Below are 27,457 nucleotides of genomic sequence, written 5' to 3'. Positions count from 1 at the left end.
ACCAAAAAACTTACTTCATATGCTAATGTTAACTGAAACAATTTCATCTGAGAAAACAGTTTGCTATTTTGACCAGCCCTATGCAAGCTATTCATGAGAAAAGTACTTTCACTAATTGAATTTTGAAAGGAATATTGCACAAAATAGCTACACCAAGACTTGTTACTCAGTGAAGCCTCTATTTCAGTAATAATCTTCTGATACTAATGATGCTTCTACTAAATGGAGGAGTAAAAACACTTCATTAATTTAACCATGTAATTCTTAGATATTTCTAACAATTTATAAAGCTTTGATCTTCTGAAAAGCACAACAGATAAATAAGATACTAGTATTTTATGATTGTTATTTGCAAACCATTTGATAAAATTTTTAACCACACAGAAGGCATATACATAAGAGGACCGGTTGTATTATATAGCTCAGCATCATTGAAATTGAGACAATGCTAGAATATTAGTATATGTTCAAATCCTAGATGTCTCAAATGTAAGGTTACATAGTAGACTAAAATTTTACTTTAAAACCTGAATGTATATGGGAAAGAAGAAGGGTGGTTTGCGCACAGCATCACTTATCATCAAGTATTTCTGTTACGCAATTGTATATCTCCCTTGCTATTTTGAGCTGAAAAGACATAGATAATAAAACCTAGAAGAACAAAAACCAAGTCAACTTCTAAGCTACAAACCAAACAATAAAACAATACAAAATTAAAGGGACAGGAAAAAAAAAAAAAAGAAAAAAAAAAGAAAAAAAGAAAGAAGAAAAGCAAATTATTTTAACAGTTTCTTAATTTTAGCAGTTCTTTACTTGGGTCAGTGCATGAAGACAATCTGGAAATTTCAAATAGCACAGTAACCCAGGCAGTAATTGACGTAGCAGACTCTAACACCGGGAGAAATCTATCTGTCTTTCAGTCTGTTTACAGTGTCAGTATTTCATCACAGCATGACTACATCATTTTTCCTAGCTTCCAGATAAGATTCCCTCCCTATCTCAGACTGCTTCTACAAAACCCAAAGGAAGTTTTGCAACATTATAAAGAGTAATTAAAAACGTTCCTCTAGACAGAGACACCTTCAGGGACCAGGATGAAGGAGAAACCTTCCTATATGACAAGTTTGTAGGCAGAATAATCACAGTCATTAAGCCTCCCATGCTTCAAAAAGTATAGGCACTAACAGTATCTAACAATTAAACAAAAAAGAGAGAAAATAAAAACTTTCTTAATGAAGTATACAGCATTATTTACCAGATTAATACCTGTATTTGTCAACCCACAGTCAGGTGCAATTAATTCAGTAGACCTATTTACTTAAGTAAACAAGACTGTAGCTGAATATTGTTTGAACATAATGTGCCAGTAAGATTAAAACAAAAAATAAATAAAAACCAAACCCCGCATTTAACTAAGATAATAACATATATGCAATTCTTCTGCCAGAAGCTTTGAGTAGATCTGAAGGAATTACTGAAATAGATGAATTTATAAAGTAACCAAAGGCAAAGAAGTATAAAAACAAAACCAAACAAAAAAAAAAAGCATTAAAACTCAGTTCAGGCTATAGTAGAGTGATGTTCACTTGACAGCTGACCACATGTGGTATTTACATGGAGTGCTATCAATCTTCACATAGGTAGATAAAAAAGAACTGAGCAGCCCATATAGCTACGCAGCTGGCCTGAGGTTTACAAATTCTCCCACTCTTATTATTTTAATATGTGCATGTTTTGCTTGCAAGATCCAAAAATACAGATTTTCAACATGAGAAATTAACTCAGTCACTTGTGGAAGGAAGGGTCTCAGTAAGGATGATGCAAACAAGGCACGTATTATGCACATGGTGGCTCTCTAACATTAAAAGAAATCTTCAGAACTACATCCATTCTTGTTTGTGCTCACTGGGCTCAGGAATTAACTATCTTTTGCAATTAAATCTATCAAACTTCAAGCTCCCAATTAAAAATTTTCAAATGCATCATGCTCCAGGGTGTCTGAAATTAAAAACCACTTTACATGTTTGTCAAGTCCTCTTTTGTAATTTTGTTTTATAGTGTTGTTCTTTCTACTGTGATAAGTGCTGCCAACCCCTTTCCATTTATACACTATGGAAGAAGAAAAACAAAAAAATAAACCTCCTCCAAGCAGCTCATTTCTCACTAAGGCATTTTGTTTCAGCAGTGGTTGTGCCTACTTACCTCAGACTTCTATTTTAAGGAGTGGTCTGCGGGGAATTGGAGAGGATCTCCATGTTGCTACCTTTGCAGAAAGTTACAGCTCCAAGGAGAATCTGGAAGCAATGCAGTTGTTGCCTTGGAGGCTAGCTGGGAGTCATGTTGAACAGGAAGTCCTTGGAGGTACACATGCGTGGCTCCTTCCAGTGTACCTCCCACAGCCACCAGTTAATCCTAAAACCTGAAGAGACCTCTCTAAATTCACTATCAGTTTCAAAAAAATAGGAAAAGAAAGTAATGACTATATTTCAGTTGAACATGGGGATAAGATCAATTCTGTCACACTCAGAAGTGTTTTCAGTATTCCACATCACAACATCATGTAGTACACTGGGAGTTAAAGTTTTAATGCTCCAATTCCAGGCACCTATCCCTATATATTACAGAAGTCATGGGATCTGGCCTTTCTAGGTACGCCGGTCTCTTACTGCCTGGCAGCGGGTGCTGAAGGGTGCTTTCCTGGCCGTTCCAAGCTTTTCAGGTTTGACTCGGTCTCAGGAACTCTCTCTCTCTCCTATCTTATTTATTAGTCTCAATTTTAATTAGATTGTATGATATTGAGTTATCTTGCATTCTGATATCATTGTTAGTAAAATAAGTTTTCCTCCATAGATTGTTGCCGCTGTTTTCTTTCCTTCCTTCCTTTCTTCCCATTTTGTGGGGCTGGGGGGCCCAGGGGCCTACTGCCCCCCTGTCACAGGCATAGATTGGCTAAACAACGTTTCTAAATGATATGCTACTAAAGTATTAGTAAAATGAATTGCTTCATGCACACAGTCAACTTGTGATGGGAGTGCTACTATAGAGATAGATGTATGCTTTGGGTTTCACGGCCCCTGCTTCTCAGACATGATTCCAGATAACAGAATGTAGGAATGATATGGCAAGGAGATAAACATTACCAATACGCAGTTACTAATTTGTAAGTAATGTTAGCTCTGACAGTAATATTGTTCATCTAAGTCTAGACCAAAAACAAACACACACACACACAAAAAAAAAAAAAAAAAAAAAAAAAAAAAAAATTAGAGAAAAAATATTTCTAAAATGGCTATACACAGGCTCAAAAGAGTACTGCGCATCCTGGTTATCAGCTCTACAAATGATAAGTTCATGTATCTTCTGAAATTTTGAAACTTCTAATTCTGAACTTAAAAAAAGTCAGAAACTTGGAAACCTTAATATGTACTAAGGGACACTGAAAATATTTACTGAACATCTGCATTGGAACAGCAAGAACTGTTATTCCCTTTTTCACTTCACGGACTTCAGTCATCTATAAAGATGAAAACTATGAAGTCATTCAGATTTCAAACACAAAACTGCTGAAGTTGAGACAGAGAGTTCCCAAGGAAATAGTATGCTACAATCAGATAACCACATAGTAGCTATGAAAGGAATATGCAGACTCTTAAATATGAATTACATTTGCCTTTATAATGCTAGGGGCAGATTAGATCCTTTATTTTTATCTTTGCATCAGTTATGTATGGATTTTTTTATTTTTTTTTTAGATGCAAGATCAACTTTTGAAGCAATATTTATGATGTATGTACTATTTTGTTTACTGAGTTTTGCAAACCCTCCTCTTCAGATATCACAGATCTACTGCAGGCCCTTGAAAATTAAAGCATGTTCAGAGACAATTGTAAATACTTGACATTGGCCTGTTAACATTTTAAGTGCTCACTCTTTCCACAAAGCCCCACGTGAATACTAACACGTGCATTTCACTAAATGTGTATCTGGTTGTTGTATTATATTCTATATTTTGTAGAATAAAATGTACATTCTCAGATAAGATGAAGGTAAAGTTTTTGAGCAAACTGGATTTCTTCTCCTAGCACAGGAAAGATGAAGACATCTGAAAAACAAACAGGAAACCATCCTAAACAAGCATTAATGTAAGTGCTCAGGGAGATATTTCTTCTGCTTCTTTGAAGAAACAAAAGAATAATTCTGGAAGGAAATAATGTGAATCAGCACTGTTTGAAATATAATGAATATCTGCTCTTCAAGAAGTTATAAAATATGTTGTTGCACATTTCCCAGTACTTTTCCTTGGGGCATAAATTACTATTTCACTTTCTACCTGAAAGACATTTCCAGAAAAAACCATAGAATGCACCTGAGCAATAGTCACATCCCCAGGGAGAGGTGATCAAGCATTTTGTTAGTTTCGGCAAACCTCTATTGATCTTTTGATTCACCTGCAAAATAGTACGGAACTTTAAAAGAAGTGGAAGCAGTTTTAGTCACAAAGTACAATGGATTTCATTCTGATTTTTTTTTTTTAATTTAAACATGCCTCATATTTTGAGAATTACCTTGAAAATAATATAAATCATAATAATTAGACTCGTAATAATTATGGTTTAAAACACACAATTTTAGGAAACTTTTAGAAAAAAAACGTATGCATGGTAATACTACGCAAAGTAAATACAGTCAAGAACATCTACATTCAAAATGAAAATAAAAATATTTATCTTTTTTTAAAAACTGATTCCAAACACCACTACTTGCTAGCACTGTGCTTGCCTATCTGTCATTCCTAAGAATTTCCCTTCATTTATGTACTGACATACATTTCCTAACTTGGTCTAGGTTTGTCAAGTGAGATGCCAGTCATAAGACGAGAGGACAAAATGACCTATCAATTGCCAGAAAATAATTTTAAAACAAGTCATATACTTTCTATGCTTATCATGACAAGGTAGTATTTCCTTTGTCTTTGGGAGATTTTTCTTTTTTTCCTTTTTTGCTGCCTCCAAGTTACAGACTCTAATATGACCATTACACAATGCTACATAAACAATGCCCTTTAAGTAGAAAGGGATTTCATTTTCTGAATGCAAACTAGATTGGAAAGGAGATTAATAAACAGAATAGATAAATACATACATCATGTAGATGTATATATTTATAAAAATAGCAAGTAGTGTTTGCTTTTCTTTTTGGCTTTTATCAATTTCTTCTTCTCTGAACATAAAATATTGGTCCCTAGCCCACCAGTGAATAGTTTTAAAAAACAAAAAATGCAAAAAATGTTCTGGAACTTCATAAAAAGACAAAAAAGCAGCAAAAATTAAAACACATACAGTGAACTATTTCCTATATGAACATTTCTCACAAAAAGCAAAATTTATTTCCCTTCTAAAAATGACTCGCTCAAGCAAAAAATGACAGATCATTACATTAAATGTTGTTTACTGCATATATTAAAGTCAGCTAATCAAAGACAACCCATCATACATTTTTATTAATATTATATCTATTTTCATAATTAGCAAAATGGCTATCCATCTAAACATGTTTTCTTACAAAGTTAGGTTATCTGTTCAGTTTTATTGAGAACAACAAAATTCTTAACTGTAGTACATTTGTTCCGCGAAAAAAAAGTTCCGTAAAGCAATAGGACAACTCTAACAGTTAAGCAGCCTGCTATGGGACATGGACAGAACACTTTAAACTGGAAAGTGGTCATCAATCTGCACCGTGTGACTGTAAGCTAAGTCTCAGCATGTGACACGAACACATCTAACGGTATAGAGCAAAGTCATGCGCATACCCCCAGCCATTTCAATTTAATTCAATGATATTTTCAGATCTTTATGCCTTTCCCCTTTTTTACATGACACACTGAGAGATCTAACCTGGAAGCCAGAAGAAGACATGCTACCCCAGCCCATAACTCACTTATTCATGAAAATTAGAGTTTAAAAATGAAACAACAACAAAAACAACAAAAACAGCAACACGTGCTCACAGTGATCCACACAGCTATTCATCAAGAAACACAGAGCAACTAACACTTTCTTTCTCCTTCACCCTGCCTTTGGTCAAAAAGATAAAAAAAAAATATTTTTATTCCAAGCAGTTGAGAATGATTATAGATAAAACAGCAGGCCTTTAAAACTCTGTATTAGGAAGACTGAGGGACTGAATCCACCATATCCTTTGAGAATGCAAGTACAATATAAATCAAAAGCTTACAAAGAAGTGGGCATCAAGATGAGGCTATCTATTGTAACTCAGGTGCAAATAACTTCTTTTCTAATAGTGAAACACTGAAATACTGTTTTTAAAATGCTGATTTATTTCAAACTGTATCCACACTTTTTAAATCCCACCTCTTCAGCTGTTGATCTGGGATTTTAGCACTGCAGGGCAGCCAAGTTTAGACAAGCAAGAGAACAAATGCTTTCAAGACTTCCTGTTCTGCTTCACTTACTCACTTGGAGAAAATTCAAACCAATAAAGAGAACAAAAGGGTATTTTTTTTCCCAGGCTATAGTTTCTCTGTGTGACTGATTCCTGACCATCCTATTAAGAAAACTTCCAGCAAATGTAATAAACATTAGACACACTGATAAGAAGTCTTTCTACAAACTTCCTCACTTAGAAGTTTATCAATAGTGTCTGTATTGGTGAAAGATTTTTTACTGTTATTATTTATTTCACATTTGACGGTGGAGAATGGATGAAAAAAAGGTAATTCACCTGCAATTATTGCTTGCTGCGGTTTCCTTTGCTGTATTTGCAGTTTCCTTGAACTTCAAGCTCCCTTCTAGAGAGGTCTACTGTCAATCCTTGCTTTAATACCTTTAACTAAAGCCATTAACCCTTTCTTAATGCAAAACCCAAAGTACAGCCTTTTTCAGCTAAGTCTCTCAGGGCTGTCTATGCTTCAAGGAACAAAACAGTTATTCCACTCAGGTACAGAAACTGATTTGATCGTATACAATAATATGCACAAAATATATTTTACAAAATCCTTTTCTAATACTTCCAATAAGATTTCCCTGCAAGAGCACACTCCTGTTAGGCAAATAGAATTTAGGAACAATAACAGCAGTCTAATAGCTAACCTGCAAGCAGAGGCAATTTCCTTATACTGCTTGATATGCAAGGAGTTTTGTAGATATATTGTTAGGAATGAGGTGTTAATGGTCCCCCTCTATGGGAGTTAGAAGCAAATATGTTAACTGATCTCATTTAAATAAATGAATACTAAACACTCAGATTAAATTTCTCTTGTATTCCTCACAAAAGAGGACGCCTGGTGCTATCACCTGAGACAGGGTTGTCTGAAAGAAGCTGGAGCTAACAGGTGTTATTCCTGATTATCATTTGCCTGAAAACTAAGCAGCTTCTCACTGCATTAAAGCCACCATTTTTAAAAAATTGTCCAAGTCATATTAAACAATTTTTTTTCCATGTATTAAAGAAAAATATAACATAACTTTATAAGGACATAAAAGTCTTTCATTTATTTTCAAGCAAAAGTCTGGATGCATAGCATTCATTAGATTGAGTTAAAACAGACATTTTGGCATAAATAATTTGAGGTTTTGTCTGGCTGCATCAATCAGACTTCTCACAATACCTCTGTTAAGAAACAGCCCTCGCAATGTATCAGTGTCAGGAGCATACATTCAAAGACTTATGATAGTTTTTTTTAGAGTAAGCTGCTCGTAGATGTGCCAGACCTTGCAAATTTATCAGCAGCATTTTAAGATAGCATCAACTGCCCACCAACTCCTCGACTAGGTTGGTTGGCTGTTATCCTGCAGTATGGCTTCCCAGGTCAGGCTATTAGCTAAGCATCAAGAGGGGATCAAGGCAGTGTACTGCAGCATCTTGTAGTACCAGGAAGAGGTAAGTCAATGAGATTATTATTTCTCCTGTCCCCTCACACATATGAGTGGCTGAGCCAGGAAGCTGGGGACAGGGATGTGCAATCAGAGCACTCACAACTTCACAACTACCAAACGTAGCTTTGCTGCCTGTTCCTTGTGAGCCTGATAAGTATTCTTAACCAAATGACAAAAATGTCAAGATCCAAAACAAGAAAACTAGGGGGAAACGAACTTATGTACAAAAGCTGAAGCTGCTCCCATCAGAATGCATTAAACATTAGTTCATTTAACAGGGTGATTTGCAAACTGCTGAGAGAAGAGAGGATATCTGAAATCTCTCATGTTCTCTCTTTCCTGCAACAAACAAATGCCTAAAGACCAACAAATAAGAGAAAAGAAAATCTTGTGTGATTTTTTTAATTAAAATTAGGGTGAGAAACATTGTATGCAAAATGATCTTTCTTTGAGTGTTGTAACATGAAAGATTCCTAGCAGTATATCTACTTGGATCATGATAACAAATGATGTACTCAGCACTAAGAGAAAGTCTGTACTCAAAGGAAGAGCCTTCTCTTTCTAAAATGTATTTTCCCCAAGTAACACTTCTAATATATTCTCTGAAATTTCTCACAGATTTCAGAAAGCTGCAATTTTCTAGCAAACTTGTTGCCAAGAGAAAGAAAACACTGATATACCTAAAATGTATGTATTCTCTTATATACTCTCTTATTAGCTTAAAGATATGCAGGAGTGGTTCTCTTCACTGCCATGAGATTTGCTTGTAGTTAAAAGTGAGTTGACAGGTGCAAGGCTAATGAAGAGTTACAAGATGATGCATTATATGACATTTCAGATACTAAGAGTAGCAAGGTCAAGAGACATAGTAGAAAAGTTATTTAAAAAAATAAGAAAAACTGCCTAATTTTTCTGTTTTTAATAAACTTGCGTAGCAGCTAAACTGCACCAATAAGGACAGCTTCTTGTGTTGCCCAAAAAAAGACGATACAGAGGAAACACAAACTCTAAGTTGCTAAGGTGGGAAGGGAACAGCTAATGCACAGTCCTTAGCTAAATAAATGCACAGTAAGACAAAACAGAAGGAGGTATCTGCTCCCTCCAACACAAAATTTCATTTTACATCTTTCTTTTTTCATCTGCAATAATATAGAGCTGACATAGACGCAAGCTGGATAGTCCTTGGCTAAAGTCTTTCATTTACCAGTAAACAACCATCTCCTCTCATTATTATATCACAACAAAATGCGGTATCGTCCTTAACTCACATACAGGAAGGAGGTAACAACAGAGAAAACACGACTGTTTGTGAGCCTTGTAGTGACCTCATTTAGCATCCACATATTGCATAAAACATAACATGTGCATGAAATGCTCTCAGAAATACAGTTTGATTTTACGGCGATTCGGTAAGGAGCCAGAAGTTGGACGTTCCTTGTGGGTCCCATTCAATGGGGGATTTTCCATGATTCTTAACCTCACAACTGAAAAAGACTCAATTTTGTATCAAGCATGAGATTTAATTGCACGCTAGGTGAAGCAGGTCTTTCTATTAGATATATGGCTTGAAAAGAATGATGATAAAAAAAGAGAAGTTTTAGACAGAAAATAACATCTGTATTGTTCCACTTAGTACCAGAAAAGAAGGGACTTCCATCATGGCTTTTAAAAAAAAAAAAAAAGTTTATTATAAATGTACTAAGGCCACCTAAGTGTCATATCCATCACAAACTGTTCAGGGTTTATAATACTCCTAAACTTCACAAGTAAGCTGGATTACAAGAGCAGAAACCCCTTTTTAACTTTGTACTGTGTGTAATAAGAGTATTATCTGCAATCTATTTTTGATTGAATTCCAAGTTTTCTGTTCTAAGAGCCTTACACATTCGAATCATGTATTATCAGCATTCTTTTGACCCTTACAGCTCAAAAACATTCACTAGAAATTCACAAATAATTTTATGACATTTAACAAGTGATCTCTCAGCACTGCAGTAGACTTCTTTCTTCGGGGGAGTAGTTGAAAGAAAATGATAACAGGTTATCCTAAAAGAAAAGATTTCAATACCCGAAAGTATAGAAACAATTCAGTCCCAACGTTCTAAAAGATTGAAGCATAAAGATATTGGGTTTTCTGTTAAAGAAAATTGGTAGAAAACATGTGCATGAAATGAATGAAGATGGTCTAAGAAATAAGACCTTTCTGGGAAATTGGGAGGAAGAAGACAGCATACTTTTTTTGCAAAGAAATGAACTACTTTCCATGAGGGACTTTCCCAGTGCAGTTCATGAAATTATCCTTTTACAAGGTTGAGAAAAGACCTTCTACAAAAGCTTTCTCTTCCACCCACCCCCTTTGAGAGGCAGCTCTGAGTCCAGACTGTGCTAATAGCCCTGCTAAGGGGAAAAATTATAGGAGTTCATGCGTAAACATCAGATGATTCTTAGATTATGAGAGTGATGCAGTGCTGCAGTAGAGATAGATTTCTTCTAAAATATAGGGTTCGCTGGGTTATGCAGATATAAGTAGGTCACCTGATTCTATTTTTCATTTGCATCTCTTTAAAATAAAGTTGTCCTATGCTGACTGCTTCAACTCAGAGCTAAAAATCTACTCCAAATGCCTGAGATAAAGAGAATGGTTACTGCTTTTCTCTCATGTTGATCCTGTTAGTTCCTTATTCATTTATTCCCCTTTTTCTCCTTCAATCTGAAATAAAAGCAATTCTGAGAGGAAAAGTGTTTGCTCAGAGTAAACCTTGTACCAGAAACTTGGGATATTCAAAGGGTGAAAAAAAGCAATGGCTCACAGGAACTGAAAACAATAATAATTCTTTCAATATGTGCTCCACATCCTTTGCAGAATGCATTAATATGAGGCTTTTAAAATTCAAGCAGTAATTTTGTATGTCTTTTCCTTTCTAGCCTGTGTGAATCACCACCCTCTCCTGGACTAAGAAAAGAAAGTAATATTACTCACACTTTATGGATGAAGTAGAGAAGATTAAGTGTCATGCCACAAATCAAACAAAAGTTTTCAGAACAGCTCCTGAGCGAAAGCCTGGTACTTTAACCGTATGATAATTTTCTTCTGCCAGGTATTTAAATTTTACCCCAGTAGTTCAGAAGTTCCCATTAGCGCAGATTTCATTCCAGCACCTGTCACCAATGAAAGTGAAAGAGATTAGAGTTCATGGAGACGATCCCATCTGTACCCTCATTATCATATTTTCCCTTTACTGAAGATGGGATGTGGCTACAGAGTGCTGCTGAAGTAACTGAGAGTGCTAGTGGAAGGGAAAGAGCAAACAACACATTGCAGAGGCTACAGCAATTTCCATAAAACAATACTGACACAGAGTAAGTCTTTGTAGTTTTGCTTGGCTCTGCCTGGTGTAGACACTAGTCTGGACCTTGAAGATAATAAATATGAAAGACTTGAGGGTGAAGACATCACAGGACGTGTTTCTGGAGAATTGCCATTCCATCTTGGCATACACACACTAGGTTTTAAACCAAGGTGACAGAAAGAATTAATCTGTGTTTCTAATATTTTTGTAAATAATACTTAATTACTACTATCCTGCACTGAATTTTACATTTTACAATGGATTTGCAGCTACTGAATTCCTTTCCTTGTTTGTTGATACTGCACATTTTTTAAACTGGTACAACTGCCCTCTCCTTAAGAGAAGAATATGAGCTGATACAATCCCAATATCAATCTCTCACATCAAAAACAGCAGCATAAAGTGGAACATTTGAGGTGAAATATGATGAAGCAGTACAGAGGAAACAAGTCTCAAAGTACGTTGCTTCAAGTTGCACAGAGGCTCTTCTCTGTACAGGCATAATAATCTCACAGCATGTGGATTACCTAAACCCCTTTATGATGCTTCCTGGATACAATGGTGAAGACTGTAATGATGTGAAAAATGAATCCTAGGATATCTACTGCTTGTGCATGTATCTTGGAATTAAATGGAAATGACGTTAATAATTTAATTTCATTCCTTCATCTTAATTAATATGATATTGTTATATTTGAACAGTGCTTAGAATGTTACATGTGGAGAGAAGGTGCTTCTGGTCTTTCTGAAGCTAAATACAGGAAATGGGCATCTGTAACGTATGGGTATACCCAGAGGCATTCATGAATCTTTGCACACTCAGTTACTAGAACTATGTATTGGTATTTGGCCTTCTTCCCAGCTCTCTTTTCAGTTTTAGCCTGCAGCTACTGATGTTATCTGCTCAATAAACTCTACTAAAAATCAAAATGCCTTCTTGATACACTACAGGTAAGATTAATACTATATAAACAGATGGCTTATGTTTCTGCCAGAGATGAACATTCACTCCATTAAGTGCAATTTTTGTTGATTTACATTTATCATTAACATGTTTGTAATGGCTTCCTAGGAATGCCTAGTATCAGACTCACAAAAAAAGCCAAAATTTCATCACCTTAGTTTGAAATATCTTTAGCTGTCCCAACTAGGAAGCCCAAGTTTCGGTATTCTGAATATTGGAGGATTCTGATTTGGCCAGTTTAGCAGGCAGATGTTCAAATGTGGAAGATGGGATGTAAACTAAAAAACTACATAGTCTCAAGTGAGCGTTGAGCTCACCTGATTGTTGAAAAGATCTTTTGGTAGTGATCTTTTGAACAGCTAAATTTTCTGTCCAGTATGACAGTAAATATTTCTTATATTAGAAAAACACCATTAAGGATATAGAACAAAAAGATTTTTCTGAAACTTCCATTGATATTAATTTTGAAATTCCTACTTCACTGGGGCAAAAAATCCACCTTTTATTATGAAATATTCAGTGAACACACAAGATAACTCATCGTAGCTTACCCATTAATGACTGTACTGAACAGGACACAGTTGTGCCTGAAGCACGCTACTAACGGATCAATATGACAGGAAGGTTCACCATTAAAAAGCTAAATGAGGACTGCTTTCTGAAAAGCGTATCTCTACTTTAAGTCTCAGTTGCCCATCTCTATTGAATATGCAATATAGAGCACAAAGTTAAGCAATAAGGATAAAAGAAAGAGTAAATGATTAGCTGCAAGACTAAAAGCAAATAGAAGATCCAAAACACACAAACAAAAAAGAATAAAATTGAGGAAAGAGTATTTCCAACATGAGTATGTATATATTTCAGTGCTTAGTTTTAATATTTGAAAATGCATTTAATAATTCTCATTTAACTTACACATCATGTTAGAAAATTAATGCCTTGGTTACACAGGTGGTCACCACCTGCACTGATCACTTCCATGCTGATAAAAGAACATAACTGTACCCAGACTATAAGCCACAGGAGTTAATTTTGTGCTTTTGAAAAAAATATTTTTAAGTGCTGATTTATAGATGTTATATAGAAAAGTGATCAAAACAATATAGAGAACTTCAAAATAACAATGGTATAAACTCTATGCAGTTAGAAGTCAAGGATTTAGAAAAGTTTTATGTTCTCTTCATAATCTATAAGTCTGCACATCAATCCTTTGCGTATTATGAATTATCCAAGTAAGCTTATGAAACAACAGCAGTGAAGAAAGAGGAGGACAAAGTTCATTTTATTATTTTGTAATAATCAGACTTGAAACTTTGAGGCATTCTGATTTATTGTTATTATTATTATTGCAAGAGTTTATGGTCAGAAAAGACCATAATCTCATCTGATCTGGCTTCCTGTCCATCACAAGTCATTAGCTCTCATATCTCAGCCAGATCTCTCCATGAAGATCTCTAAAAGAGATCACTGCAGTCCTCAAGAAAATGTCAGTGAGCTGCCAGATATGCCAGAAGCTCCTACAGTAGAAGCCTGATCAAATGCACCTGCAGATGAACTTATAAATACCAGAAACTCCCTGCCTCTATAGGAAGGAAGTAAAATGTTCTGTTACTTTGGGGAAAGAAAAAAAAAAAAAAAAAAGTTTCACCACTGTATTTGATTTTTCTATATGTACACAATATTCCGAAAATGTAAATTGCTTGTTTAAATCACACATTCGTGTTTCAACATAGAGACAGACTCTTCTCCACACATACTAAAATTTAATATAAAAATATCTTAGTGATCTAGCATGGTATAAAGCTTGTATTTTCAGCCACATTAACCCAGTCTAATAATAAAAACTACTGAAGCCCTTGTCACCAATAGGGATCCAAAGAAAAAATCATGTAGGAATGTGAAGTGTGCTCCTAGTGAAGTCATGAAGTTACAGCACGGTACGAGGCTGAAGGCTCTGGCTCATGCTTGCTAAGCGAACAGCTGGGGCAATGTAAAGCTGTACTTCTCCCAGCTGTTCATTATCACTTGGCCAGATGTTACCATCCCTGTAGCAGAAAGTGAAACGCACAACATCACCTTCTCTCTGTCACTGCTGGATGGTATTTCAGTGCAAAGTGATTCTGATAGTCAAGTTATACGAGCTTTGAGTGGAACACAGATCCCTTTTTTCCATACTCCATCACATCAGCAGAACTAGATTGGCCATAGCTCCACCATCAGATCACTGAATCCAACAGAATCTTCCCTCTTAGAAGTTCAGCCATGCACAGGAAACAGAATAACAATTTTCTACCTCTGAGAGATCTGTTAATTTCTGAAACCAGAAGAACTCAAAAATGACATTTTGGCTGATTCCCCTGCAAATCCCAGCCTGTTTGGCTTTACGTAAATTGCTGTGCATTACATGTGTTCCCCGCATAGAGGCAGCTCACAGCTGTGTTGTTCTGTTTCAGTCCATTTTTATATCTACACTAGAGCTTAAGTGAGGTGAGACACCTAAAGCCCTGCTGTAGCATAATACTGCTCTACTAACTCGTGATGACTTCTGAGGGTTTTGGGGCTCTGAATTAATATAGAACAGTTATTCTCTACTCCAACTAATGAAAGGGCCTACATAAAGATAACACAAGCCCGGTGTTACATGAACTTTTACAGAACTTAGTTCTTTTAATAGCAGTCTCCATGGACAACAGGTATTAGATACTGCAAGATCAAAGACTTCTTTTTAATCTAGTAATTAATCATCTCAGCATATTCACAAATAACAAGCATAGTTAAAATCTTAATGCCAAGGTATTACAATCTAGGACAATCCCTTAACAGCTCTTGCAACACAACCTCAGTCTGAAATTGCTTGATCCGAGGACTTAGTGATACTGATACTGCTGTTAGAGTGAGACATCCTCCATTCTAATTAATGCAGATTTCTGGTCTGTGATAGCCTGAATTCTTCTTGACTATTCGATATAATAGCAGAAGCAAAACCAGAACAGTATCATGCAAGTAGCTGAAAAAAGGGCAAGTAGACAGACCTTGCTGGCTATTTCACTGTTTGTGGCACCAAAGCCTACCAATTCTTAAGGAGTTTGTTACAACCTCAATAAAACCTCACGTGACCTCTAAAAGGGTTCAACAGAAAACTAAATGTCAAAATCAAGAACTAGGCCATAAAAGGTTTAGAGGAAACGTTAGTCTCTCTTACTTCTACTCATGCACAAAAACAGAATACTGTACACTGGGAAGTGTGTTACAGACCAAACTGCATAACAGATTTGTATCTGGAGCTGGACACAAGCAAATGCTAACACAAGCTAACACGGAGGAACAATATTTTGTAACAGAAAAAGCTGGAAAAAAATCATCCAGCTTTGCAGCATAAATAGGTTTGGTTACTGCCAACAATTAATATAATATAGTTACAATTTTCCATTACTTTCTGCTTTTTAAAGGGCAAAAAACCTCCAGGATAGAGTAATTTCCTAGCTAGAAATGTTAAGAATACAAAGCTCACTCTTGCTGAGCTGAGTAGTCTCTTTACAAAAAGGAATCACAGCTTATCACTCTGCAGCAACTCTGCAGCATATTCTTCTAATCAACCTTTCATTGCAGTATACTTATCTCTTCTCAATTCCACATTGCCAGAAATTACTACTGTGTACATTCTGTCTCAGATTGCTTTTTCTTCCACCTTCACTGTTACTTACCAGGGTCAAAAATAATCAGGTGAGAAAGAAGCCACTGACCCCAGGAATGGAATAAGAAGTCAATGAGAACATTATTCATACATAAAACACCTTCTCTCGTCCAGGGGGGGGAAAAAAAAAAAAAAAAAAAATCATCAGAAAACAAAGCAGCCAACAAATTTTCAGTTTAAAATGTACATGGGGTAACAGCATAAGCTTGGAAACCTTTTGAAAATCTTAATTAAAACCATCACATAAAAATATACTTGTCAACTAAATCAGCATTAAAATAGTTTCTAGGAGATAAATAATTCACAGATTTTCATAGTTAACAATCTGCTTTCTGGAAATAAACTTCACAGTTTACTATAAAATGATCAAAGAGGGATTAGGTAGCTATTCAATTTACTGGAAAAACATTACACCATATCATTGAGGCTGAGAAAATGACCAAGGAGCTGAATATGTTAGAAAAGATGTAATGAATCTGAACTGTGATAGAAATTCACTGTGTATGGAGTCATTAATGTTAATTTTATGAATATTAAAATCACCAAGGGGAACAAATTTGCTGGCACTAAAGCTGATAATGGCTAAACAGTCCAAAAGATTTCATTTCTAAAAAGTTTAACATGTGAATTTTCATCTTTAAATGTGGAGATCCTTTTCACTACACAATATAGAAACCATAAAAAACACATGGATTCTTCACCTTACACCCATATGCCTACAGGCTAGAAATGGTGGTCACTCAGTATCCTTTGACAGTTAAGCAGCTTGATGCCTGCTGGAAATAAAAGGGCTTCCAATGCCTTTAGTGAGATACTCATTTGTCAGTGGGAACTTTTTGTTTCAGAATTTTTCTCTAATCCCATATCAGTTGCCAGCATCATGGCTTTCCCTACTCTTGGACAGGGGAAATGATAGGATCGTTTTAAGAGACAGCAGTCTGCATCTTTACATAGAAAATCTGATATGGTGAGTACAGCACACAAATTAAAAAAACAAAAGCAAAACAAAACAAAAATGAACACCAAAACAAAACAACCCAGCAATTTTGATTTAAGGAAAACAGGGAAACCTTTGCTATGAAGGTGAAGTCAGAGAAAATAACAATATTCGGTTCTGAATGATTGCTGTGTACTATGAAAAATTCTATACAGCCTGTATCCTGAAGCAAACTTCAGGACATCATCTCCTTGTTAACCTTATTCAATCCTTCCTGGCCATTCCAGGAAGAACTGAAAAAGCATAATGGTAAATGTGAATACGTTGCATGTAGAGAAGTACAAAATGGGATGTAAGCTGACGTGGTTAACTTTGCTCTGAAAAAGCTTAACAAAGTTCACATATGAAAGAATTATGATTCTCTTTCCTTTTCTTCCAGAAAACTTTGTGTTACTCTCCAAATCAGCAGATAATAATTAGAAAATGGGAATCCTCTCACTCTTTTGCCTGATTTATTGTCTTCCATTTTGCACATATTGAAGAATTAGAACAGCAGGGATTTTGTGTGCACAATACTTTCTGAAGATCTTCACCAACTTAGGTTTTAACTTTGGAAACTCTTCAATATGTGTGTGCTTCTCTCATTAAACACAGATCTTTACAACAATTTACCACAGTTAGAATGTTTCACATTCGGAAAACCATGTTTTTATCTCTGATTATCATTACAGTTTGCGGAGAATGTAATTTCTAGGAAAGCTGATCACTAAAATCTTGCTTGCTTTGGTAAGGGAAATTTGCTTCTTCATTATGTAAGTAGATGGGAAGCTATATCAAATTTATTAATATTTATTCAAGGCATACTTGACAACTCATCTTACACTGAGAAAGTGATTACTTTAGAATCTCAGAGGTCATAAAAACAAATTTCCAACTCTAAGCTTCAAGTTGAAAATGAAATAAGCACAATCCAAAAATATAGAACCTGAAAATATTAATCCTCTGGACCAACATGTATTTAGGAATGTGTGAATTATGAACCGTGGCTGCTTAAATTTGAAATGAAGACAAGGAAACAATAAGATTAGAATGCGCCTCAGCAGCAACAAATTTACGCCTATTTAAGTGGACTTTATACAATCAAAAAAATGCCACTCATACCTCCTGGTATTTCAAACTGGACACAACAGTGATATTTCCAGGCAATTTATTCCATTTTCTGTTACAACGTCTGCCATCATCTGTGACCTGAAAGTACTATAGGTCTGAAGGATCTGATCTCTCATCACAAGCCAAAAATTTTTAATACAGTTTGCAAATAATATTTCCTTGACATTCAGAGTTATGAAACTGAGACTCTGGAGAAATGGATTTCCAGTTTCCAAAATCCCTTTTTTTTTTCCATCAGCTCTAATTACCTTTTTTCTCACCTCCTGAAGACATCTTCAGTGTCTCCATTTACTACCCCATTAACATGCAAACAAAATAAATCCAAAGAAACCATTCTAAAAACAAAGAAACAAACAAACAAACCTTGTTTTTATTTTCTGAATTATTTGGAAATAACTTAAGAAGACATTTTAATGGTTCTTTAAGTTATCATTACTTAGAAACAGTAATAAAAGTACTGAAACTGAAAAGAATACTCACTCTACTGTACTGAAAGTTTCTTGTTAAAATTTCAATATTCTAAATTTATGCCACTGAAGTGCCTGCTTTTCTTCGATCTTCTACATGAAGACAAATGTGGGAACAGAATAATTAGTTTCTATTGTAATGAACTGTAAAATTCATAGAACATTATGAAATTGAGAAGCATAGAACAATATTATCATTAAGGATTTATAGCTTATAAAATTCAAATTATATGTTTTTCATAAATTCTCTCTGATCTTCATAGCTATTATGACTTTCTCAAATATCCTTCCTGTTTCCTATTTCCATCTGGCATACTCTCAGAATCTAAGAGAATCTTTTAAAAGTTTCAGAGAGTTAATGAAATGGAAGAGTTTTTATGCGGTTCATCAGGAACAGCTACGCTCTTTTTAGTTAATGAGTATTTTTTTTCTGTGGCTTTCTGTGTGGTTGCATATGCAAACAAACTACAACGCAGAAATAAAAAACTGTCCTGGCTACAGCATGCATTCAAAACATCCCACTTTAAATATGTTCTTTACGGTAATTAAAATAACAATGACATTTTAGCATAGTAAGACACATTATTTTATTCTAGAGAAAGCTAAGAGCATCTTCTGGGGCACTACTATTTTATTCTCTCTCCTCCAGAGCAGCTTGCTGACAGGTATATTATAGAAGTGGCATTTAGCTCAGTTCCCCTTTTCGATCCTAAATCTTCCCCACTTTTTGTCCTCTTGTGACACCGACAGCATAATGGCTCCTTCCCCAAAGCATTGTAGCTGGCAATACTGACACCTTGCTGAGAGCAGGCAGCAAGTATCTTTCTAGTGATCTTCTAAATTGCCATTCTTCTTTTTCAGCTATCTCTGCTATATATCTTCTTGATAGAAAACTATGAAGTGCTTCTGAGGTAAAGAAATTCACTTCAGAGGTTTTGAAGTTTTTTTTTCCTATTTTTCCTTAAATTCATGGCTCTAAAAAACACTGACAGTTTTGATGGAAGAGGTTGCTGCCAGCAAGAAAACAGATGCAAAATTGAGGAAAATGCGTGATATGTTGAGAAGAGTAAATCAGCACTTCAGTGTCAGAGTCACTATTTCATTATTCAGATGCAGTAGGCTGAGCAAAAAAGATGAAACATGTCAAAAGCAAGAAAGAGGTTAGTATTGAAGTTCTCTGAGAAACCTCAGCACCCGAAACTTCTGCTTCGTAATATTTATAATTACTCTGCAAAGTTCCTGTTCTTCTCTGACTCATTTTATTTTCCGTCAACATACCTAAGCACGTTACTGCAGTATTTTAGGTTCACATCACTGTAATTTCATTCAATTGAATTTCACCAGCGTAAAGCTAAAGCTGAACTGCAATGAATCAAGCCCAACACAATTACTTACTTAAAAGTACATAAAAGATAACACTGAAAAATGTAATATTCATGCAAAAGTTGCAGAAAATTAAGTTACTTTTAGAAAAGCATCTAAAATATCTTAACAGCGGCAGAATTGGATTTACTGTAAATTTGATCCCACAGGGTTGAATGACTGTGACTACAGATGTCTGATTATCAGTTTTGGATGAGAGGACACATATTCCTGCATTTCTTTCCACTAACATTTATAAACCAATAGCATTCTCATTAGTTTTACCTCTTGACAGAAACAATCTGCATAAAACCAAGGAACAGCTAACCTGAAGACCAAACCACTGACAACAATCCCCCACTATGCTGCAAACTGAAGTCAAACCCTAATTCTGGAATACATCATTGCTGCCAGAACACACCACTACCACAATCGCTCTGCATTAGAGATAGAGTTCATTTTAATCTAATTTATTTTAATCTAATATTCTTCAGTTTACTGTTTACAGCAAGTAATTCTTCAGAAAGGAAAAAAAAAAAAAGACAGTAAGCTATCATTTACTTGATAGATTACATGGTCAGTTCATACTTTAAAACACGACCTTTGATGTTTGTTGTTTTCTTTTGTGCAACTCAGTCATGAAGACAGATAAATGCTCATCACTGATACCTTCTGAAGAAGGAAGGTTCATTTTGTTTTGTGAGGGTGGTAAGAAAGTTACTTCAAAACTCTCTGCAAGTTCATCACAGTTTTGTTAAGTCTTTACACTGCAGTGCTAACATAAATTCTTCTACAGAAGTCGCAAAGCACAGCCACATCATCACTACATCTTATTCAAGCCAGCTTTTCATACCCAGCTCCACCATGAGGTTGTTTTTGTTTTGTTTTGTTTTAATATTATTGCATTTAAAAAGCAAAATCAGTTTACTAACAAACTTCAACATTTCTAACATGCCAGCTCATAATTATTATTAGTAATTAGTTATCTAGTTACCTATCCAACAGTCTTAACTTTTCTTATACTTTGTAGACTATTTGCACAAACACCTCAATGAACTGAGTCTGTCCTGCATTTTCAAGAATAGGCTCAGATTTAGCTTACAAGTCTTACTGACCTGCTCAGGGATCTCAGAAATAATCATCAGTATATACTCTCAGGTAAGAAGAAGACACTAAAAAAAGGTGGTACTCTCTGTGCCTTGTTGCTCTCGTTTTCTATGATCACAAGGAACAGGAAGACGATGAGCAGCTACCCCAGAGACAATCTTTCTACTTCCAAAACATAGTAAACATTAGGGATTGATTTATACCCAACTATTTTTTTTTTCTTTAAAAATGCTTCTCAGTACTATCAACTATCATTATTTGTAATTTTTAATTCAGCATTCACACATTCTGCTTATTCAACCAACATACTGAATGAGAAAACTTGTAGCACCATCTTGAATGGGGTGTTCTCTAGGTCTTAGTGGCAAGTGCTCAATAATAGATATATTCCTTCTATAAAGCTAAATGCATTGCCAAGTATTTGTCACTTGGAGAGTTGAGATAGCAACTAGAATATATTACCTTCCCTTCCCAAAATGCCTCTGTTAGCTTGCAAGACTCTGCCTGATAGCAAACTCTCAGTCTCTCATAGGAAACATACTGCTTATTTTCCCTGAATTAATATTTCATAGCATATATTGTGCATTACTACTTTCCAGCTTGGTCTCTAAATGAATGAGGTCATTTAACATTTCCAAGAACAATAGTTTTTATTCAGATTGCGCAGTAAAGATCAACAGCCGTCCTCAAATGAGCAAGTGGCGAGCGCATAGGGGAAGAGAAGATGAAGGCAGGTTTACAAGAAACACAAAAAAAGAACTTTTTTACATTTTTCTTTTCCCTTAGATCTTTTTTTTTTTTTTTTCCTCAAGCTGCTTTTTAACAATAATGCAGGGCAGTGTAGTCAGCTCTGTCAAACCCAATGTCATTTGCAGAAAAACATTTCAACAGATAGTCCAGCAGATTTATTTTTCAAATGGGACAGACATTCCTGCAGTTTTGCACCGATTTTTAGAAAGTGGTTTTATACCATGAAAAGCAGAGATAGTAAAGTTCACAGTAAAACTCAACCTCCTGTCCGGGGCAGATAAAAGCAGCAAGTTTTTGGAAAGAAAAACAAAAAGCAAAAAAAAAAGTAGTAATGAGCAAAATCCAGGCTGGAGGGCTTTAACAGGAGTGTTAACAACTGAAAAGACTTCAGAAAACCTTCACATACAGAATAAATCCTCGCCTATTCAAAGCCTTTTCACTGCTGAGGAGTCCCAGCTGCTGCCCCTTCTTTCACCCCAAACCCTTACCAGCACAGGGAAGGCAGCAAGTGGTGGAACAGGCGGAGCTGCCTTCCTGGAGCTGCCTGCCAGGGACAGAGTACCTCCCTTGCTCCTAACCCTCCGTCTTTGTCCAGCACTTTCCTGCAAGGCAGCACCACAAGAGGAGTCAGCCTTCCACCCCACACTCCCTCCTTGGCAGCCCTGGGAGGGCACCAGGGAGTTTCCTCAGGAGGAAATTTAAAGGCAGGCAGTTTACTGCACCATTTTAAAGGAAGCAGTACAGCAGCTTTCAACAATTTCCTCCTACCAAAATCAAAAGCACCAATGACCTAAGCAGAACTTTTCACTCAAGCAAGGCAGGCGGCATGGCTGTGTTCCTCCTTATTCTGCTTTAAGGCCGGTGAGGGTGTTTCACACTCCAGCCCAAGCCCTGCTCCTGCGCTGGGCCTTTCCTCCAAGCTCAGCTGCTCCGGCCAGCAGAGGGAAGGTTCCGAGGCAATCAGCACGTGCTCCTTTCTGCTCCTTACTTCCCCTTACTGCTGCCCTCTTGTCATGGTTTTATGTTGTTTGGTTATTGGTATTGTACATCATAACGTCATGTAGCGCACTGGGTTAATGCTCCAGTTCTGGGTACTTGTCCCAGAAGAGAACTACGTACCCCAGAGGACTTTGCATTCAGAGAGGAGATAAAACACCTGGCAAAGTCATGAGATCTTTCTCTCTTCCCTTCTGCTCATCCTGACTGCACATCTCGCCTCAGCATTAGAGTAAGGCCTTCCGTTTTTGGACACTCTCTCATTTTATTTGATTTATTAGCTTCAATTCTAATTATATGGTATTATATTGTATTATAGTGTGTTATCTTGTATTCCAATATCAGAGGAGAAACTAGTTTGTTTCTCATCAGATCGTTGCCACTGTTTTGTTTCTGGACCCACCTCTCTACCCTTTTCTGCTTTATCCCTTTCCCGGGGTGCAGATCTCCAGGTCCCTCCCACCCCTCTAGTCACAGAACCAGGGCACACCAGCCCATAAACAACTGACACCTCTACACCCCAACAGTAAGCACTGTCTTCACCAAATGCAGCAGGCTTCCCTAAAATCAAACCGCAGTCATCCATGCTGGCATGCGTGTTTGCAGAGAATACAGGAAGATTAAGGAATGTGTTTCCCCTTCGGTGAGCAGCTCTGAAAGCTGTTCTAGAGATGGTGTACCACTTCCCATAAATTTCTTGATAAGGCTGTCCTATATTTTAGCCTATACTTAGAGTGATTTTTCTGAAATATATTGCCAAGATAAATGTTGTATGGAAAGCTGCAGTGTGTTTTGACTGTCTATAGATACTGCAAATAACGATGTTTCTTGCTGTAGGCAAAACATTTATTTTCTTCCGATTAAAAGTATTTTTTTTTATCATTATTATTATTTCCTTTGTAAAACAATTTGGGAAAATACTAAAAGGAATGCTTCCAGTCTAATCTTTATGAAACAGGCAAGGCAACAAATTGCACTCCAGATCTCATTCGATTAAAATCAAGTTATAACAGACATTTGGCCACCATGGATTGCAAGTTCTAATAAATGTTAAAAAAAAATCTTTTGAGATTTTCACTATTACAAAAGTCTTCAATGAGCAAAATTCCCTACACAGAAAAATGTGAAAGATTCCAACTATTCTATGCCATCTTAATGCTTAATTAATTTTTTTGCTCTAATTAACATTTTCTGAGCACCCTATTTACGATTCTTCTCTTTCATCTGATATCCTCTCTCACTCCCAAAATGCATTATCAAAAACAGATTTGGAATATTAGCTTTCTGAACACTTTGAAAAAAATATATATAATAAACTAGATTTTGTACCAATAGTATGTCCCCAAAGCAACAGTTGCGTATTGAAAGAACCCACGTATACATTCCATTTAGTAAAGAGCTTCTGTTTCCTCAACTTCTAGAGGATTAGAGACCCAAAGAGGGCCAAAAGAGCAGCTTAGATATGCAAGATGGAGTAGAGAGAGCACTATTACAGGACAAGCCACAGTATCCCAGATATTTTCTTCTTCTAGGACACAATTAAATTAAACTATTTTTGGAAACATTGCTTTCCACTCAGACCTGCCTTTTTTAAAACATAAATTCATAGTGCTGGGAACACTGTTCTTGAAAGCTACAGTGTGACTACTACAGAGGTGTAAATCGGAAAATCCGTTCAATGGATAGGAACTTTTTCACAACTGCAGCCAAGTCTTCATGACAAATATACCAGTGTACGCCTGGGGTAATGGCAGTGATTTATGCGACTTGCATTTTTACTCATTATTTTCAACTTAAAATATGTTTTAATTGACATTTGTTTAAATCTGTTTTTATTTCATTTATTGACAAGTGATGTCTAAAGCTTTAGAAAGTCGTCTACAGGGTGGGGAGGTTACTGGCTATGCAAGGGAAGAGTATTAAAGGCTTCGGACTTTGATTTCTTCACCAGATCCAGCATTTCTACACGGCCTGCACTTTTAATTCCCACAATGTTTCAGAGGTCTTATTTCTTCATGACTGTTTTCTAGAGCAAGGGAATGACAATTTAGTCCTAGACAAGTCGTTCCCAGCAACCTCACTGAGAGTGAGAATAAGCACATTTAAGGAAAAAGAGTCCTAGTAGATAAATTGAGCTGCAACAGTGACATCTTTGTAGAAAGACAGCAGGAACATTGCAATACAAGAAAGTGACCAATAATTTTGCTGTTATGAGCAGTACAAAACATAAACAAGGACTTTTACTCTAGCTCCCACGTTATTTGTGGCTTAGATGCACCTGAAAATTTGGCAATTAGTAAGAGAATGTGTTCTTTAAAAGGCTATTAAAAGTACCATTATGTCTGTATGTACTTAGCATTTTATCTAACTCACTTGTTGGAAACCAAGCAGAAGTAGTTTCAGAAAAAGTAGCAAGAAAATAAGTATCTATTTGCTGTTCTAATGCAACTAGAAGAGATGTCTGAATTCCAGAGAAAACTGGACAAACCTAGTGAAACACATTACAGGTTCAACCACAGAATCCACCTCCACAGTGAATTCATCATCACATTTATTGCAAATGAAGATATAAACTACCAACAGCATAGTCTATGAACATTTGAATTGCTTCTAAATTTTGAGACTCTGAAAGAACCGATAGATTTCAAGGCTCTGCTCTGTTTAGTTCACTGCAGTGGTGAAGACATGACAGATTTAAGCCTGCATAGTTTCAAAGAACCATGCATAGACTCAGCCTTGAAATATACTCTCCTTGAAATATAACCATAAAGTTACCTAGAAGAATTCAAAAATGCAGGACTATAACTTCAGACTAAAGCAGAGTAATCCTGTTTTCAAAGTTCCCTGATAACAGCTGCAGTCTTTTGAATTTGCCTTGAGTTTCAGTTTGAAGATCTACAAAAAGTTATCTATCTCTAAAGGACTCTGCTCAAGAAATGTCAAACGTAAACAGACTTTGAAGGAGCTCACAACTGTTTCCAGAGCAGCAATGATCAATTTTAAGCTTACTTCTTGTTTTAGTTTGATTTAACGACACAGAAAGGAGACCTCAACACAAAGCAATAACATGCAGTGATGCGATAAGTTGCATGATTAGATATTCCTAAGTACTGATATTAATTCTGGGGTAATGTATGAACATACACGACTTTGCAGATGACTTCACTGTAATGTGTACAGTCTACATTCTTACAGCTGTGTGTCATGGCAGGATCCCATCTCTGACATGATTGATGTGCAGCCCCCAAGGCTGCTATCTTTCACCACAAACAGGTATTATACAGGTAGTTAGCATGAAAGAGGTATCTTCTGTATGAGGAACCAAAGGGAGAAAAACAATAAGCTCAAAAGAGTTGCTTGTATTTAAAAAGCAGCAGGATGGAGAAAAATAGTTCTTTAAAGAAGAACTTTTCATCTCACACTGTAGGCTTAGAAGATAAAAATGCTTCCCAATTTTCATATATGAATATCTAAATTCAATCTACAGAAGGAAATTGAAACAGGAGTGGCCTGGTTTCCAAATATATGAAACACTTTCAATTCTTATGATCTCTCTGATTTTTTTTTATATCATGCTGGCTTTTAAGGTATCTCTGCATTGCATATTGCAAGCTCATGCAGGTTTGCTATGTCCGATGTCCAAACCAGACAAATGTGAAGCAGCTCCAGGCAGTATGCTGGTTAAACAATGGCTGCCACACGTGAAATGCAGATGGGATGCAGTGCTTTACTAACTGCTCAGAGAAGTGAATTTCTCTTTCAGGTGATCAAGGTCATGAAATTCAGAATGGTGCCCTATATAGTCAAGTGCACTGCTGAAGTGCCTCGCTGTTTTGAAAAATGACATTCAAAGCTTTCAAATAATGGGCTTAGATGGGAAAATTCAAGAACCTGCAACGGAAAATTGTTGTCCTTAAATGCAACCTACTGTGAACTGAGGGCTATTTTATAACTAAGTGAATATTTAATGTTGAATTTTTTTTTTTCTTCAATGTTATCTGTGACTATAAAGATATTCATGAGGGGAAGGAGTTCAGGACTGTATGTTTATCCTAACAGAAACTGGATAAAAAGTATCACCAGAGAGGAATGGTGGACCAGTGGCTAGATGATTCTAACAAGACCCATACTCTAATACTATAAAAATAAAGCATATCTGGTAATCCCTTTGAGCAGGCACATGGCTAGCTGATATCTCACACTCATTATTATGAGACGTCCTATCTCTTCCTTTGTCTACTCACGTTTTGAAAAAAAAGGATTCCTTGTGAAAGGAGGGAATATATAAGATAAGCAGAATCACTTCTCCCACTTCTCTCAGGTCCAGTGATCAACTCTTTGTATAAGAGGAAGGTGTCAAGGAGAAATCCCATGTCCATGGGCAGCAGGTACCCCACAGGAAAAGTAAGTTAGAAGCACCTTCATCTTTTGTCGAAAATGATTCACATTGTGGTGGGACTTCTACGTTACAGAGGTGCTGCAGGGGACACATTTTAAGTACGCTTATCAAATCCATGTCAGAGGAAATAATGAGCATTTACTTCATCAATTCCAATAACATCTAAGTGTGGATACACAAATCAACTTAACACTGTCAGAGTAGAAATACCATGAAGACTCTCCCAAAGGCAAGTTTTAGACACAAAGATACATTAATTTAGAAAAAAAGATTTATTAAGCCATTCGGTCGTTTAGGCTGAATGCAAAATGACTCAGAATGAGCAATTGCTGTAGCAGGACTAGTATACCAGTGCAAAATTGTACG

General features: G+C 36.1%; 1 long non-coding RNA gene across 2 annotated transcripts in view; it reads right to left on the bottom strand.

The window, feature by feature from the left end:
* The window catches only part of LOC116216941 (uncharacterized), a 254,001-nt gene that overhangs the window by 7,079 nt on the left and 219,465 nt on the right, over positions 1 to 27,457 (bottom strand). For both annotated transcript variants that reach the window (XR_014884983.1, XR_014884984.1), the window contains one exon: positions 10,876 to 11,054. This is a non-coding gene — a long non-coding RNA (uncharacterized LOC116216941). The remainder of the gene's footprint in view (positions 1 to 10,875; positions 11,055 to 27,457) is intronic.

The sequence above is a fragment of the Meleagris gallopavo genome, chromosome 9 (assembly GCF_905368555.1).
Source record: "Meleagris gallopavo chromosome 9, MGAL_WU_HG_1.1, whole genome shotgun sequence".
In the NCBI taxonomy this organism is placed as follows: domain Eukaryota; kingdom Metazoa; phylum Chordata; class Aves; order Galliformes; family Phasianidae; genus Meleagris; species Meleagris gallopavo.
Note: the sequence above shows the minus strand (reverse complement) of the source record. Positions and strands in the feature narration are given on the sequence as shown.